Source organism: Salminus brasiliensis, chromosome 12, assembly GCF_030463535.1.
Source record: "Salminus brasiliensis chromosome 12, fSalBra1.hap2, whole genome shotgun sequence".
NCBI lineage: Eukaryota > Metazoa > Chordata > Actinopteri > Characiformes > Bryconidae > Salminus > Salminus brasiliensis.
In genome coordinates, this window is record NC_132889.1 from 10588082 (window position 1) to 10606940 (window position 18859).

Sequence of the window (18859 nt, forward strand, 5' to 3'; positions counted from 1 at the left end):
TGGCCACTTGTGACCTACCCTCTACACTCTCCAATCTCTATGACGTGTGCATCCGTCTTGACAACCGCATACGTCAGAGACCCAGAGAAAGAGCACAGAACCCTCGTGCTACAGGTTTTGGGCACCAGCAGCAAGTCAATCCCACTTGGGAACCCCCACCATGGGAGGCTCCTGAGCCCATGCAACTGGGAGGTGCCTGATTACCTGACCATCTACCACCCTGACCCATCTCGGGGGACAGGTCTAAGACAATCCTTCGTAAGTTGGGAAACGGGAGTCCCTCATCTCGGGACTACACCTCCCAGTTACTCTAGCCTGGACCTCCCAACGTAAATCACTGACAGCTTTTGTGGATTCTGGTGCTGCGGGCAATTTTGTGGACAGCTCACTGGGTGCTAGTCTTGGCCTTCCCGTGAACCCCCTGGAACGCCCACTACCCGTCTATGCCATAGATGGGAAGATTGTGGACTCTGGCCCCTTGACCCATTGCACCCAACCAATAACCCTGCGGATTAGGGCGCACACTGAGCAGGTGGAATTGTACCTGACTCAGGCACCTCATCTGCAGTTGGTGCTGGGCTACCCCTGGTTGGAACTTCACAACCCATGAATAGATTGGATAACCCGCTCAGTCTATGCTTGGGGGCCACATTGTCAGGGGGCCTGTCTGGGTCACAAGGAAGAACCCCCTCAGAGAGACCCTAAGCCAGAGTCAGTCATTCCTCATCTGGACAGGGTTCCTGAGGTGCACTGGGATCTCTGTGCTGTGTTCCGTAGGGAGGAATCACAAATGCTGCCCCCTCACAGGCCTTACGACTGTGCCATAGATCTCCTACGGGGACTACTCCCCCGAGGGGGGCGCCTGTTTGCAATTTCTCCTCTCCTCTTATGAGTATTGCGTCATGCCTTTCGGCCTTATGAATGCCCCAGCGGTTTTCCAGTGTCTTATCAACGATGTGTTATGGGATGCCTTGGACCGCTTCGTATATGTTTACCTCGATGACATATTAATATACAGCCAGTCCCTGAAGAGAACCATCTCTTCATCAAGTTGGAGAAGTCTGTGTTCCACACAGAGACTGTGTCGTTTCTGGGGTTCATAATCTCCAAAGGCACCCTTCAAATGGATCCAACCAAGATTCAGGCCGTTAAGGACTGGCCACGTCCTTCTTCTCAGGCAAGTCCAGTCCTTCCTGGGGTTTGCTAACTTCTTTCCCCGTTTTGTGAGGAATTTCAGTACAGTGGCAGCTCCCCTCACTGCCCTGACTTGAAAGACCCCAGGCCTCTTTTGTTGGTCCACGGAGGCTGAAAGGGCATTTGAAGAGATTAAAGTGAGGTTGACCTCATCCCTGGTTTTACAGGTAACGGACCCCAATGAACCATTTGTCGTCGAGGTAGACGCCTCTGATGTAGGCGTAGGTGCGGTCCTGTCCACCAGGGGCCAGGTAAAAAGCTCCATCCCTGTGCGTTCTACTTCCACAGACTTACCCCAGCGGAACGCAACTATCCCATTGGGGACAGGGAGCTCCTTGTGGTGAAGTTGGCCCTGGATGAATGGAGGCACTGGCTTGAGGGGGCCAAACACCCGTTTATTGTTTGGACAGACAACAAAAATGTGGCTTATATACAGCAGGCCAAACGACTGAACCCTGGGCAAGCCCGATGGGCACTGTATTTTGGCCACTTCCATTTTACACTGTCCTATAGGCCGGGTTCAAAAAACGCCAAGCCAGATGCCTTATCCCGGTGGTGGGAACCCCGGGGATCCAATCCAGAGCCAGAACCAATCATCCCTGCCTCTCAAATAGTTGCTCCCCTCCACTGGAACATTGAGGAGGACATAGTGCAAGCCCTCCGATGGGAGCCCGACCCCAGGGGTGGTCCTCCTGGTCATCTATATGTGCCCTCCGCAGTTCGCCAGGCACTTCTCCAATGGAGACACTCCTCCCCACTTTCTGGCCACCCAGGTGCAGTCCGGACATTGGAGTTCCTCCGGAGACACTTCTGGTGGCCAGGAATGGACAAGGGCACATGTGCCTATGTTGCCTCTTGTGAAGTGTGTACCAAAAACAAGGCACTCCGGTCCCAACCACCTGCCTTTTACACCCATTGCTGTGTCCCTGGACTTTGTGACTGGTCTTCCACCATCCAAAGGCAACAACTTTCTTTGTTTAGCAGCAGGTGATTTTTGCTGCACCAGGAGACCAGCTGCTTGATTTAGGCAGATTTGTTCCCTTCGGCCCACCAGAGTGGAATGATCTGGACAGTTTCGCTTGTAGAAGCTGCGGCACAACAATGTTAAAAGCCGCTTTAAAGTCCACAACCAGAACTCTAGCATAGATTCCAGGACCTGTATGCTGTGTATGCAAACTGCAGGGGGTATATAATGAACTTTAGGTGGGCTAAGACCATGCGTTTAAAGACCTTGTCTACAGAGTGCAGGGCAACAGACCTGTAGTCATTAACTTCACAATACAATTCTTCTTTTAACATACAAAGCCCTACATGACCTTGCTCCTGCGTACCTGCAAGATCTAATTAAATATTATGAACATCAAGATTACTTAGATCACAGGGTGCTGTTTTCTTAGTAGTTCCAAAAAATCAGAAAGACTCAGCAGGGGGAGGAGCCTTTCTCTTATAAAAGCCTCCAACTCTGGAAAAAACCTTCCATTAATTCCTAATGTTTGGGACTCAGACAGTGTTTCAATATTTACGTAAAGGCTGAAAACTCATCTGTTTGGTTTAGCTTTTACCCTTAAATAAAGGTTGCAGAACAGTCTTGGTGGTTTGGTGACTTTTATAAATAATTTATAAATAGTTCTGACCAGAGGAGGATGGGTGAGTCTTGGTTCTTCCCAAGGTTTCTTCTTCCAGGTCTGAGGGAGTTTTTCTTGCTAGGAGAGGGGGGTGGTTGTCTGGGGAAGACAAGCTGCAGATTGTCTTGTGTGTGCAAATCTGCAGTAGAACTCATTCAGATTGTTGGTGAGCAGTCGCTTGTTCAGGAGGAGGGGGGTCCTTCTCACATTGTAACCAGTGAGACGTTGAAGATCTTTCCATGCTATAGATGGGTCTTTAGCAGTGATGTGGCTGTGTATTTTCTCTTTAATCCCTTTCTCAAGTCTGTATTTGGCCTTTTTATAAACAGTTCTAATCCCACTCCTGAACGCTGCTTCCTTTTTTCCTCTGAAGCAGTTTGAGTTCTGCTTAAGTTCTGAGAACCAAGGTTTGTCATTGTTGTATTTCACACGTTATTTAGTTGAAATACAGCTGTCTTCACAGAAACTTATGTTTGACATCACAGTGTATGTGTGTATGTCTGACACCTCCTTAAATACATTTGTCTACATTTGTAAACAAGTCTGTCTCACACCCTCTCCCATTACTGGATTGAACACTGGTGGTCTGTACGGTAGACTTTCATATAGACATTCTGGTTGGGTGTTCAGCTCCAAATATACAGAGCACCGCAGAACATCAGCCAGAATGGATGTTCCATAGTTGTCAATAAGGTGAATGTCATCTTTTAAAGAAAAGTGGTTCACAACTGACAGGTACTTAAACCCCATTCTGGCAGCAGCACAATGATAGTCCAACAATGTCCCAATCAATCATCATAGGAGGAGAGGGGTCCAGATGTGGCAGGGGGATGCAATAAGAGGAAGGCATCTGAAGTCTATAAAACACAGGGTTGATTTGCCTTTCAATTACAAATGGGCCAATATATTGAGGGCTGAGCTTTCTGCAGGGCAGATGAAGATCTTGAGTAGACAACCAAATCATTCCTAATGGCTCACTGGAGGTGGACATGCACAGACTCCCACATTTGCTCACTACGCCTCATCCATGGCTGGGACATCAGAATGTTCACCCGACCAAAGAAATAGTGACGGTTAAAAACCTAAAACACTGAAAAGGAGTGGGACCCGCAGAGGCAGTGGTCAGGGAGTTTTAAGCATACTCTGCCCAGGGCAAAAACCGACTCCAGTCATGCTGTGAGTCGCTACTGCATGAACATAAAAATCTACCAATCTCCTGATTTAGCTTCTCAACTTGGCCATTTCTCTGTGGATGGTACCCCGAAGTCAGACTCACTGATATGTCGAGAAGGCGGCAGAAGGCTTTCCCAACTTGTGAAGTAAACTGCGCCCCTCTGTCAGTCACGATATCCTCTGGGAGTCCTTAAAAAGGGATGGTAGGCACTTTGGGGAGTGGTACCAGAAAGCATGCTATAGAGAACCTATCAATGATAACCAGGATAGTGGTGTTACCTTGCACAAACAGAACATGACTTCATAATCCCTGACATCTTGTATTGTCCACCAAAAAATTTGTTCTGCACCAAGGTGAGGGTGCGTTGTATACCTGGATGACCAGAGTTTACGGACTCACTGCAGCAAAATGGCTCGCATGTTCTGGGGAATATAGGTCTTGACAGGAGTCAAAGTGAAATCAAATTTAGAGAAACACAATGCCCAAGTGGCTTGCCGGGAATTGAGTCTTCTTGCTAATTTGCTCTATCCCAAATTCATGTGGTCTGTCAGGATTACAAAGGGATGACGTGCGCCCTCTAGCCAATATCTCCATTCTTCTAGAGCAGCCTTAACAGTTCATGATTGGCTGTTTCATAATGTTGTTTGGTGGGACTGCGTTTGCATTAATAAAAGCACAAGAATGCAACCTAGAAGGGTCACTTTGATTTGTGACACCCCCAATGCCTGATTTCTAAAGCATAGACCCCAACAATGAAAAGGCAAGACGGGCCTGGGAGGGTTAGGATATTTTGAATTTTGACAAGATTCTATGCATTACACAGATCCAATTTCCTAAAAACAGTGGCTTCCCTGTATGATGGCGGATGGCAGAAGGTAGTGATTTTTCACTGTTATGGCATTTAGGCCCCGGTAGTCAATGCATGGCCAATGCAAGACATCTGATGGCCAGCTAGAGCATTGCATGTCACAAATGTGAATATGTAGTTGTTATTTAGTGTTTTAATAAATAGAAATATACTTCCTACATAGACACATTGCTTTAAACAATGTGCTTGGCCATCTATTACTCTATTAACTCCTAGTAAATACAGTTTACAACTGATTTTGTGTATTCGTTCATAATGAACCTTTTATTAAATTTATATATAATTTTTATTTGATTTATGTGACCTGTGGCAGCAACCCTTTAATGGTTTTCTGCATTAATTGGTATAAAATATGGTCTGATCCTCATCAAAGTCAAGCATATTGACAAATATAATGTGCCTAAAATAATAACACAACAAAATTCTGATCAATTATGTCTTCATTGAGAACCATAAAAATCGCATAGTGCTAGTGGATAAAATATGTGAACCCTTAAATTAACTTAAAAAAGCTAATTAGAGTCAGGTGTTAGCTTACCTAGAGTCTTCTTAAGAAAATAAGTTTGGAGATGTGGACTAGAGCTACTTTGATTAGTTTGCTTCTCACAAGAAAAACACACATATGTGAGCCATACCTCACCAAAAAAGAGGTTTTAGAGGATCTACGATCAAAAAATTTGATTTACATGAAGCTGGAAAGGGTCACAAATTGATTTCAAAGACAGTGGCTACTCAAAGACTGTAGCCAAGACATGGGTGCCCAGTCAAAATGAGCCCAAGAGCACAACAAAGACTCATCAATAAAGTAAAGGGAAAAAAAACAGAATGACAGCCAAAGATTTGAAGATGATTTGTGCTCATGGGTCCACAGTCCATAAACCTTGAACAAGCAGGGTGTCTATGGCAGGATGCCATGAATGAAGCTGCTGCTTATTAAAAAGAACATTGCTGCATGCCTGAAGTTTGCGAAAGAGCACAATGACACTACACAGCGGTACTGGCAAAATGTGTTGACAGATGAAACTAAGATTTAATTATTAGGAAAGGACACGCAGCAGTACATCTGGCGTCAAAAATGCACTGCACATAACCATGAAAAGATCATCCCAATCATAAAGTATGGTGGAGGGAACATCATGATTTGGGCCTGCTTTACTGCATCAGGGCCTGTCCAGCTTACAATCATTCAGGGTAAAATGAATTCCCAAATGTATCTAAAAATTGTACAGGAAAGTGTTTATACCCAGTTCTCAACAGCAACACGTTAGCAACCACCTACCAGCACCACTCCTGAGCTGCAATCACACTTGCAGTTTTTGCAGGAACTGCACTCTCTTAAGTGTTCTTTCTTCTGCTTCTTCTAATTCCACCAGTTTGTGTCTGGTTAACTCGGGCCACAATTTCCAAGCTATTAACCCTGTTACAACTTTAAATCATGTGTCATTTAAAGACTTTTGTAAGCAATAGCTTTTGCGTCATTCTAACAGCATCTTGGAAGGAAGCATCTGAACAAAACTAACTCTCCTATATAAATGCATTGAAATGTGCCCTTAAACTTGAGCTAAAAACACCCAGCAGCATCTTTGCTACCACCAAGCAAAACATTAGCAACCAACTCCTATACCATAGCAAAGCTTTAGCAACAAACTTGCAACACTTTGGACACCAACACCTATGCAACACCTTAGCAAACACCTATCAACAGTTATAAACCAATTACACTCACACTTTCTGCAGGAACTGTACTCTTCAGTTATTATTATTCCACTGTTTTATGTCCATTTAACTCTGTTATTGACACCATTTCAACTCTGACTCGTTCGTCCTGATCTAAAATAGTGTGCTTGTATACAGCTGTCATGTCCGCGTCGCCGCGCCCACCCCGGGGGGTGGTCCTGAGCCGCGGCCCGCAGGCTCTTATGAGGACTCCTATTTTGACACTCACGTTTACGTTTGGCTTCTTGGACTGTGTCGGCTTCATGTTCATTTGATTGATTAATTCATTTCACCTGAGGCTGGGGTATTTAAGGGGCTAGCACTAGCCACTCTGAACAGGACATTCCTTTTGAGCACTACATTTGGAAAATCATAGTTTTATTATTTATGTTTTTTGCGCCAGTCTTTAATGTATTAGATGACCATTTGGGCAAAGGTTTTGGCATCCCACATTTCGGCCAAACATTTGTGAACAGAGCTCTATTAGCCAACTGTATTGGATAAGGTTTTGGGCAAATGTTTTGGCAACTCACATTTTAATCATACGTTTGAAGACAGAGCTTTATTAGCTCTATTGGGGGCAGTGGTGGCTCAGTGGTTAAAGCACGGCAAGCTGCCGCTGTTAAAACGAATGTTCCTCCAGGACCATAGTGCAGCACACAACACAGTGCAGACAGAAATACAAGTGCAACACAGAACAAGTGCATACAGACATTACAACACAATGAGAGTGCAGACGAGAAAGTGTGTAGGCAGGATACACCACATTAAAAATATCAGACAGACTGAGGTTTGTTAGAGATTGCAGTGCAAATAGAATGTGCATACCATGTTATTGTGGAGGATCAGCCAGAAAACAGTAGAGTGCAGCACAGGTTAGTGAGGAACTCTAGCAGCTACTTTAAATAAATAGGTAATTGTGCAAAAATGCAATGTGCACAAACTATGTGCAAAAGATTCCAGTGATGCAGTGAGGTAGTATTTAGTGCAAAAATGCTTTCACATTGTCTGAGATTCACCTATTAGGTGAATGAGTGTGTGAGTTTGTGTGTGTGTGCGTGCAGCAGGCGGTGTAAATGTCCAGGATGGATAGGAGAGAGGCGGCGATGACCCTCTCAACTGTCCTCACGATTCGCTGGAGGGTCTTGCGGTCAGACACAGTGCAGTTCCCAAACCAGGCAGTGATGCATCTGCTCAGGATGCTCTCTATGGTGCCTGTTTGGAGATGGTGAGGCTGGGTGAAGGGAGACGAGCCTTTCTCAGCTCCTGGAGGAAGTAGAGATGCTGCTGGGCTTTCTTGGCTATTGAGCTGGTGTTCAGGGTCCAGGTGGGGTTCTCTGCTAAGTGGACACCAAGGACTTGGTGCTCTTAACGATCTCCACAGAGGACCAGTCAATGTTGAGTGGAGAGTGGTTGTGTCGTGCTCTCCTGAAGTAAACAACTGTCTCCTTGGTCTTTTCTAGACTTCTTTGGCACTGGAATGATAGTGGTGGTCTTGAGGCACATTGGAACAGTGGAGCTGCTCAGGTAGATGTTAAAGATGTCTGTCACTTGCTGATGTAGTCAGTCATTGATGCTGTATACTCCTCCAGATTAACTGTGTTGCCTACAGTTGCAGCCTTCCTAAACATGTCCTAAGCAGAGCACTCAAAACAGTCCTGAAGGGCCGAGATGGCTCCTGCCGGCCAGGTTTACACCTGCTTCCTTAACTGGTTTGGAGCGTCTGATGAGAGGCGTGTATGCTGGAGTCAGCCATACAGACGTGATCCGAGAACGCTCTGCCAGGTACGCGCTGGGGATGTTTGTGTAAACAACTGTGCTAGCACCTCTCATTGCAACTGTTTTACAATAATTGTACAAAACAAATACTTTCATAAAGCATATGTCATAAAACTGCTATTAGTTCTATGATTTTGGAAAAATTTGGTGTTTGTAGCCTGTACAATGTGTTCTGTAAAAATATTTGGAATTTTTTTTTTATTAAGTTACCAGACACATTTTAGTATATTCCAATGGTAGTGTTTTGGCTCCAATTGTCTTGTTCAGATTCCTGTCTGAGTACTATTGCACCTATCCAAACCCTTATTCAAGCCTTGCTATATGATTGCTATGATGTCACTACGTTGATGCTATGTTATCTCAGGTGTTGTTACCGAATCTTGTTTGACAGTTCTGAAACCTGCTGCTTGCTTTATTAGCTTACCATAACAACCTTAACAGCTAGTGTATTTATTAATAACCTTAAAGACTGTCCCACCCATCTCACCCTATAGATCTTAAGCATGTAACAAATAATCTGCAGACTGTGCTCTGTTCAAATCTTTAAAATGTTGCACCAATCAGGATCAAACAATCAATGGTGACACAGGATCAGGATCAATGGTGACACACACACAACCCTAGATTTCTTTTTAATCCTGTGACCAAAACCAGCAGTCATAATCAAACTAATTTTTCCTGCTGACATTAGTAGTAATGATTTAATGACCTTTTTAAAAGATGAAATTGAAATTATTCAACTAAAAACTCAATCCATAACCACATCAGTTTGTGTTGATGAATGGTGCACCAGCTCCATACCAAGAGTACTTCAACCTGTCATGACTGGCTAGATCAGACAATGATGGGTGTACACTCACAGGGACGGTGCGATGCAAGACTGCTTTAATAAGCAACAGAACAGGGGTAAACACAAGAAAACACAGCAATACATGAAATAATGAATAACCAAAATACAAACATGACAAATGAACTTGGGCAAAACAAAACGCACACCTGAGGCTGGTGGAAAGAAAGGGAGCTAATCCTGAACAGGAGAACAGAAGCGGGGAGATATAACTAGAACTAAGTCAGGCGCAACAGAACTTACAAGACGTGGATACGAAGCTTAGGGATCAGTCGCCGTACCCCAGAGGCGACTCAGGACAAACTAGAGCAGTAGTACTCATGAATGATGATAGCCCAGCAGGACCCTTGGAAACGTGACGGACTCTCACAGACGTCCTCGTGAAGAACTAATTAGACACTTGACCGCGTGGACCTGATACAGACGCCAACTCACCAGGTTGGCTCAGAATGGCAACAGCCGAGTTGAACACAGAAAACGTGAAGGACTTCTACGGACGTCCTCGTGAATCTCGAACGAGACGCTGGACAAAGCTAAGACGCCAACTCACCAGGTTGGCTCAGAACGGTGAATTCTCAGCAGTGAAACTGCTAGCGCTGGCTCCCTAAAAAAAACAGGCTCAGGTGAAACGAATTATTAGAACCAAATCAATGAACCAATGAACGTAAATACAACTCACGTGAATACAATATATAACATGGCGTGATACATGAATAAATTGTCAACATAAAAGTAAAAAAAAAATCTGTAAGCATGGCACTGACTTATTGCTATGCTGATGACACCCAAAGTTATTTATCAGCTAAACTAAATGGGGACCTTTGTCTCAATAAATCTTTCTCTTTCTCATTCCAGACAAAATGAGGTCTTAATCTTATGTCTCAATTTTAATAAATGCCCTGCTGCCCACTGCTGTGCCGTCCTGCTCTGGATCATTGATTACTTTTCACCTCACAGTATAATTGCACATATGCTGGTATACCTGAATGGATGTTCACATTTCCATTTATTATGGCTTGATGTAACATTTGCCACAGCTCCTAATTCTCTATACTTTTTTGTCAGTTTTTATTATTGTTGTTCTGTCATTTGTTGTGCCATCTGGTGTCGACTAGAGGAGGATGGATTCTTCCTTTGAGTCGTGGTTCCTCTCATGCATTCACACAATCCTGTCTCTGAGCTCCACAGGCAGTTCAGTCCTCCTCTTGGATGTGTTTTCCTTTAGTACGCATTGTCAGTTGTATTCACCCCCTTGGAATTTTCGTGTTTTGTTACCTCACAACTTTAATTAAATTAAAATGGATTATTTGAGGGTTTGCATCATTTCATTTACAGAATATGAACTTTAAACATTTTATATTTTATTTTTGTGAAGCAAACAACAAATAGGACAAAATAACAGAAACCTTCAGTGTGCATAACTATTCACCTCCCTAAAGTCAGTACTTTGTAGAGCCACCTTTTGCGGCAATTACAGCTGCAAGTCACTTTGGATAAGTCTTTGTGAGTCTTGCCACATCTTGCCACTGGGATTTTTGCCCATTCCTCAAAATTGCTCCTTCAAGTTAGATGGTTTCCACTGGTGAACCACATTCTTGTCTGTCATTCAAGTCTGACCACAGATTCTCAACTGGATTAAGGTCTGGGTATTGACTAGACCATTTCAATACATTTACATGTTTCCCCTCAAACCACTCGACTGTTGCTTGACGGTATGCTTTGGGTCATTGTCAACTGTTGGTAGGTTAACCTGCGTCCCGGTCTCAAATCAATGACCGGCCAAAAAATATCCCTGTATGTAGGCAGTTGGCTTTAGTTGGTTGAGTATTGGTGACACATGGCAATCCTCCCAGTGACCACGGAGTCCACATGTAGGTTTAAAGTTTTTACTGAGGAAAAGTTTTGTCGTACAAACAAATAATCCAAAATGCTTCCACCGAATATCCACCAAAAAGTAAACTTCTAAGTTATGCTACGGTCAGAAAACTGTGTGCTCCATTTTCTAACCAAACCAAGACTGTTCTGAATCGCCCCCTAGTAAGCAAAAATATCTAGAACATTCATACCGCATTTCTACGGTAGACAGGATAGAAATACACTATCGGTGCATTTGTGTTAAACTACGTGTTTTTTCGGCAAATAAATCAATAAACAAATATCACAAAACAGAAATATAAAAATATACAATCAAGGCAGTCTTTCTTTTGGCTCATATACTGTATTTAGCACCATCCAACTTCCCTTCGACTCAGATGGGTGTATGAATTGGAATATGCAATTTTGAGCCATCATTATAATAGATCTCTAGCAGACCATTTAGTCCGTTTTATATGCTATTTCTACATCCTCCAATGCTAATTATATTCCAGAGGAGCCCATCAATATTGTGTTTTTTATATTAATGTAAAGACGTCTCGTGTAACCAGTGTAACAGTGTCAGAGTTATGTAGGAACTGAAAAGGTTTGGAGGGGAGCCGTGGACTGCTGATGGTGAATAGGCGGAGCACAAGCATGCGCTGAGCTGGCAAACTCCTGGCTAGTTACCCTGTTTTTTTTTCCTACCCGTATTTCGACAAAAAAAAACACTCTTCTGAGCCTGGATTGGCAGTCAGCTGCGTACGATTGTGGCCACCCAAATGGTGAAGACTTGTGAATTAGGCCCAATAGCCAATCTCAGCGCTGAAAACGGGAGACACCTAGCCAATCCCAACGCAGGAGGCCGGGCTTGTCGGAATACGGGTGGGTGAAAAAATAACACTGGTTAGTCCTCCGCCCGACCCGAGGAGAGGGAAGAACGGACTAGCTCGAGTCCGGGTGCTGTCTACAGTCAGACGGACGCACAAGATCACTTTAACGTTCGTGTCTCCATAAGGCGAGGATCTGACATAAACATCAAGAGAGAAACAAAAATAAATAACGAAACAAAGCTCGAAGAAAACATCATCCGGACACGAAGCTAGGAAAACCCTCTCTTCTCCGCGAGCTCTTCTTTCTATCGCTCCGCGCTCCCCCTCTCCTCACGAGAACGACCACCCATAAAAAAAACCCACCGGACCCGCTTCACCAATAAGCGATGCACCTTGTTCCTCAGAAGAAACCTACGTTTTTTCAGTTTTCTTTTGTGAATACAATTGTTTATCTTCGATCGGTCCACAACTCAATATATGAAGACTAAGGACGCGGTTTCAAGTGCTGATACATTTAGGCTACCGGATTTCAAGACCGAGAAAAATCTCAGCTTGGCTGCTTTGTAGTTGTATTAGTCCTGTGTGGCTCAATTTCGGTGAGTTTGGGCCTTGCCCGCCCCCTCCACACACGTTTTAAGCCTCGTAACAGTTTTTTTTTTATGAGCTTGCTTGATTCATAATGACAATGGTCTGGCAGTCGACCGCTATTTACAATGCTACATTTTTGAGCTAACTCTGACAGTGCTGGTATTGTCACATTGTGGGCCTACATCAAAAAGAACGCTTAAGCTACAGAAAAGGAATCAGAGGAACGCTCTGAGCAGAAAGTTTCTAGAAGAAAAGTGCTTCAATTCTGAACCGTCTCAGCCATAGTCACAAGAGTTCTTCAAAGGTAAGAATCCTCCTCATTCAAGGTTAAAAGTACTAGCTCGCGTAGGAGGCGACTGGTCATTCTCAATTTAAGACACTGAATACTTGACTTTGGTGCCATTGGGATATGTGACATGGTAAGTTGTAAATAGCACAAATTGCCTTTTTTTCCCCCAAATCACGTACCCATACATTTGTTTCATTTTCATTGTCGTGTCAAAGTCTACGTACTTGGTCTTGGTCGTTTGAGAGACTGTGGAATAGGTTGGAGTCCATATGTCATGTCCACAGAAATGACACAGATGCTTCTCCTACCAGGGATGTTTGTCCCATTTCATGGAGCTGCAAAAGCAAGGACAGTGGACTATACAGGCACAGTGAACAGTGAACTGTTCTGCTAAGACCATATTATAATACTATAATATATTTCATAATACCAGTTATTACATTTACATTTACATATTTACATTTTACAGTTATTTACATTTGTATACTACAAGGCAAGCACACAGGTTGTAAATAATTAAACAAATAAATAAGTATTCCATACTTCTGCATTGCCATTGTTACTCTCTGGGTATTGATGATGTGTAGTGAATGAAAAGCTGTTTTTCTCTAATTAGGCAAATCCAGTGGCCCTGTGCTCAATTGTGAATGCTTTCAGATTGAGTCCTGGAATGAAGCCTGTTCTTACTGGCTGCCACACATTGCTACATTGATACAGAGGCAGCCTGCCAAAAGGTAGTTAACGAAGTGCAAGAGGAAATTTGAAATTAAAGAACAAAACAAATGCATGAATTCATGCATGAATATAGACTATCTGGACCAGCTTGATTGTTCCATTAAACTAACCAGTTGCACCTAGGTGTTGGCAAGTTGCAAGGACTTTGGGTAATACTACAGAATACTTTTTCACCGTTTTCTGCTGGTGCAAAAGATGTATATATATATTTACTAAACACAAAAAAAAATCTTCTATTGAAACTTGGTGTGAATTTCTTATCTTGGTGCTGGATATGTCTTGTATTCGTTTGGTGTAAAACAATGCATAGACAGGTGCCCATCAAGTTCATCAATCAAACTGTATAAATATAAATATAAGATATGTTTTTACCTGGCTGTGAAAGACATTTTAAATCATATGTATTGCAGTCATCAAAGGCAGCAAAGTTAGAGAAATTTAAGACATTTAGCTTGACCAGGAACTTAAAGGGCCCATTACGAGGCCTGGCTTCCGCCCCATGTTTAGAAAGTTAGGCCAAAGAAGACCCACCCTGAAGAACTGAAGCGTGAAAAGGGGCCCCAAATCTGGTCATAGCTCAAATGGGGAGCCCCCCTATTAAATCCTGTTAAAAACAGCTGGGTGAACAGGTCTAAACTTAGGATGTGTATTAATGAATGGATATATTACATGTGTAGTTTAAAAAAGACAATTTACAGTCAAAGTACACAAGAACAATGTTCGACTATCCTGGATGACAGCACACCCAGCATGGTGAACTCATGGGGAACTAGCTGCCTTTAAAGCTGTGCAGATGAGTGATTATCTCAGTGGGGTTTCATTGCTACACAAGATTACAGTCGCATAGAAAGACACCCCTTGCAGCAGGGAACAGACGCCTTCAAGCTGTAATTGAATTAGAGCACTTCAGAAGACAGACATGACATTTCCACTGATATCAAGGTGAAAGATGGCCAGCCCTCCAACACACTTTTCAAGACCTCAGCACGACTAGCCAATTGCTTAGTATGTCCCATGATATCAAAGATTGGGCTAGGTTGGTCCAGGGCCATATTTGGTCCACATTTATGGTCTTCTGAAAAGGGGCTGTAAGCATTAAATGTTCTGGTATTGTTTTCAGAAGTGTCTGCAGATCCTGTAAGACTGTGGTTGGGCCTGCATTACATGAGGACAGTGCAAACAAAGTAGTCAGACCTGAAACTGGACCAGAGACAGTCTAAAACCTTGAGTGGGCCCAGAACAAGCTGCCCTTCCTGGCTGCGTCCAGACTGTGCATTTTTCTCTAGTTAAACTCTAACCACTAATCACAGCACAGCCTCACAGTTTCCTTCTGGAACAGCTCCTACTTGTCCTCCATGTTGTAACGAGTCTAATCCAACCCCAAATCGGAATAGTCTTTCCCCCTTATCTGCACACACTATCCATTCAGACTTCTACCCTTGTGCTCAATTGGGATGGGGGCTTTGGTAGATCACATCCATAATTAATGCCTTAAGTTGCCTTAGTCTACATCACTGACCTACTGCTTTCACATTTTCTTGTCTATTTCTTTCTTTTCCTCCTTTTCTACATACTAGAGAGATATTTCTCAGATAAAAAACATAGACAAAATCCCCAAATAAAGTAAGAACAGGAAGCAAAATCATGTAAAGTGCTCAGAAAAGTGAACATTATGTGAACAGCAACTTTACATTTAAAATGATCTGGAGGTAACTTTTATAACTAACAAAAGAATTTGAAACATATTGAAGTTTATGTAGCATGCATGGTTCCAGATAGCAACATTAACATGATTGTGAAGCTGTGAGCAATACATAAGTGTTCTGTACTGCTCCATCATGTAGGTTTCAACAGTTAACCAGAGGCACAGCTGTTACTTATTATTATTTATTTGCTTGGCCAACACCCTGGATTCTCCAGAATTACACACAATAGCTCTGCCAAACGACAATGAGCAAGCAAGGACTTTTTTTTGTGTGTGTGTATGAGAAAAGAAGGGGGGAGAAATAAAGGGGGGGGGGGTCATTTCAGAAACAGAAACAAGTCTCTCTCATGTCCTGGGCTTGGCGCTCTGTCTGGGCAAATCCAGTCCTGCCAAGGAGTGTAAGTGAGTTCTGAGCTCCCACATCTATATCGTGTTTATTTTATGGTATTGGAGTGTGTATTTTTCTTTTTTTTAGAGAAAACTGAATTTAACATATCATCAAGGAATGCACATCATTATGTATCACTGTAGAAAATAAGTGTCTCTGAAATTCATTTTATATTTAAGTATGTGTATTTGCGGAGTAAAACGAAGTCCAGAAAATTATGTGATCACCTACAGTGGGGAAAAAAAGTATTTAGTCAGTCACTAATTGTGCAAGTTCTCCCTCTTTAAACCTCAACTATGAGAGACAAAATGAGAAAAAAAATCTGAAAATCACCTTTGTCTGATTTTTAAAGAATTTATTTGGTGGAAAATAAGTATTTGGTCACCTACAAACAAGCAAGATTTTTAAAAATGATCACAAGAACGGTGAGCAAAAATCCCAGAACCACACGGGGGGACCTAGTGAATGACCTGCAGAAAGCTGGGACCAACGTTACAAAGGCTACCGTCAGTAACACACTACGCTGCCAGGGACTCAGATCGTGCAGTGCCAGACGTGTTCCCCTGCCTAAGCCAGTACATATCCGGGCGCGTCTGAAGTTTGCTAGAGAGCATTTGGATGTTCCGGAAGAGTATTCCGGACATTCCGGAGAATGTCTCTGCAAAGGGACTAGGACGACTGGTCCGTGTACATGAAAGAATGAATGGGGCCAGATTTTGAGTGCAAACCTCCTTCCATCAGCAAGGGCATTGAAGATGAAACGTGGCTGGGTCTTTCAGCATGGCAATGATCCCAAGCACACTGCCAGGGCAACAAAGGAGTGGCTTCGTAAGAAGCATTTCAAGGTCCTGGAGTGGCCTAGCCAGTCTCCAGATCTCAACCCCATAGAAAACCTTTGGAGGGAGTTGAAAGTCCATGTTGCCCGCCGACAGGCCCAAAACATCACTGCTCTAGAGGAGATCTGCATGGAGGAATGGGCCAACATACCAGCAACGGTGTGTACCAACCTTGTGAAGACTTACAGAAAACGTTTGACCTCTGTCATTGCCAACAAAGGATATATAACAAAGTATTGAGATGAACTTTTGTTATTGACCAGATACTTATTTTCTAACATTTTTTGCAAATAAATTCTTTAAAATTCAGACAATGTGATTTTCTGATTTTTTTTTCTCATTTTGTCTCTCATAGTTGAGGTCTACCTATGATGTCAATTACAGGACTCTCTCATATTTTTAAGTGGGAGAACTTGCACAATTGGTGACTGACTAAATACTTTTTTTCCCCACTGTATACTAAGACAATAAGTCAGTTGTTAACTCTATGGCAGACAGTCAAGAGAAAATATCACAGCAGTGAACTAATCTAAAAAAAACACAATGGACACAGAAGACCTAAATAAATCGGAATCCCCGTTATGTTTAGCTTGTAAAGAAAAATCCATGTTTAAGGCACCCGTTCAACTACAAGTCAAATAAATATTACTTTCATTATACAGTGTAAACTTGTGCAAACATGCATGTAACTTAAAGAACTATAAGTAACTATAACCACAGAATTTTATGCTTATCTGTGTAATCCTTTGCTGAGTGTTGTTTCAAAGGGTAGTGATAGCAAATCGTTCATATTTTGCTTTTTCTTTTTGCAAACCAGTTGGTATTAGCAAACAGCTTGGGACATTACTATTCTGGCTCGGTTAATCTTACATTCATTTGACCTCATACCTGATAGAGGTTGTGCTGTGTAAGCATATGCAGGTGATTATGGCCTAATCCGTATTAAAATAAATATTCTGCTTTTGTTCAAGTAACTGTCTAAATTGTCCAGGGAAGACATTCTACTAGATTTTGGAGCATTGTTGTGAGGATTTGATAGCATTCAGCGACAGGAATGTTAGTGAGATCAGGATGTTAAATGATCACCACCCCACCTCATCTCCTCATTCCCAAACTCATCCCAGACATGTTGGATGGAGCACCATAATTCCAGAGAACATAGCTCTTAATGCTGGGACCCCTCTAGACCCCATAAGACCTGGCATTAGGCATGGTGCCAGGACATTTATATTTATCTGCTCCAGAGAGTCCTGTTCCAGTGGCAGTACTTAAAGTAGCTAAATGCATTTATAAGAAGCGGTGTCCACAAACATTTCAACATTTTGTGTTGAAAGTTAAGAGTCCTAAGAAGCTAATACACAGCCAGCCCTACAGAGAAACCCTTAGCATCAGCAGACCAGTGCATAGTTAACATTCCTTGTGCCATTTCAAGTTTGGAACAACATCCAAATTTTGCATTGCATTTATAGTGTATGATGTGTTGCCAAGGAAGGTGAGTTGCTTTTGGATTTGGGAACGTACAGAAGATTGACAAAACCATTACTTGTGTATTTGTCTGTAGAATGCACATCTACTGAAGATTTTTCCCTTACTGCTTCTCGCTTTCCTCATTGTGTTAATTCTCTCTCTCTCTTGCTCACATACACATATCTATCTGTCTTTCTCTTTTTGCGTGGGTGGAAAGAGAAGATGAAAGGCTCTTAGTGTTTGGGAGTAGTCTGTCGTTCAGATGAGCAAAGCTACGCCACTACAGGCAATAAGGGAGCAAGATATAGAGAGAAAAAGAGAGAGAGAGATGGAGAGAGTGAAACAAGTCTGTCATATTGACCTTGTCTAGCGGCGAGGCACAGGAGGGAAAGCTAGCATGGAGGGGTAGCCTTTTTTGGGAAAACAGGCACCTCATCATTTTAGGCTTCATCCCTTGCTTAAATTAAAAATTTACAGTTGCTAGCAAATATACACATATAATATTACACTACTGATGCCATTATAAAAAGTTTAAAAATATAATTACAATCTTAACAGAATTCATATGTGAAAGTGAAAAATATCTTAAGTAAATTACAAAAACATTTTAAACAGGTACAAAAACCTTACACTTATTTTGCTAAATTGTGCTTTAGTTAATAAATGGAAATGTTACTGCTTTTTCATACATTTCCTGTGCAGTGAAGTGTGTTTGACAGCAGTTATGGCACCATTGGTTGCAAAGTGTTTACACCAAGCATAAGATCAAAATGGATCCGTATTAGTGGTTTGCAATTTTAAGAAAAAAAAATCTAATTGTAATTCCTAGTAAATACCATAGATCCCTACATGGTAGGCTACATGGTATACAGTATGAAGCCTATACCATTGTCTCGTTAAATCAAATTCAATTTATTTGTGTAGCACTTTTACAACTGATATCACAAAGCAGCTTTTCAGA

At 42.4% G+C, this 18859-nt stretch overlaps 1 protein-coding gene across 1 annotated transcript in view; it reads left to right on the plus strand.

Moving 5' to 3' along the window:
• The first annotated feature begins 11986 nt into the window (after window positions 1–11986).
• Window positions 11987–18859, plus strand: part of glis2b (GLIS family zinc finger 2b) — a 30928-nt gene continuing 24055 nt past the window's right edge. The window contains exon 1 of the mRNA XM_072693090.1: window positions 11987–12782. The gene's annotated coding sequence lies outside the window, so the exon portion shown is untranslated. The remainder of the gene's footprint in view (window positions 12783–18859) is intronic.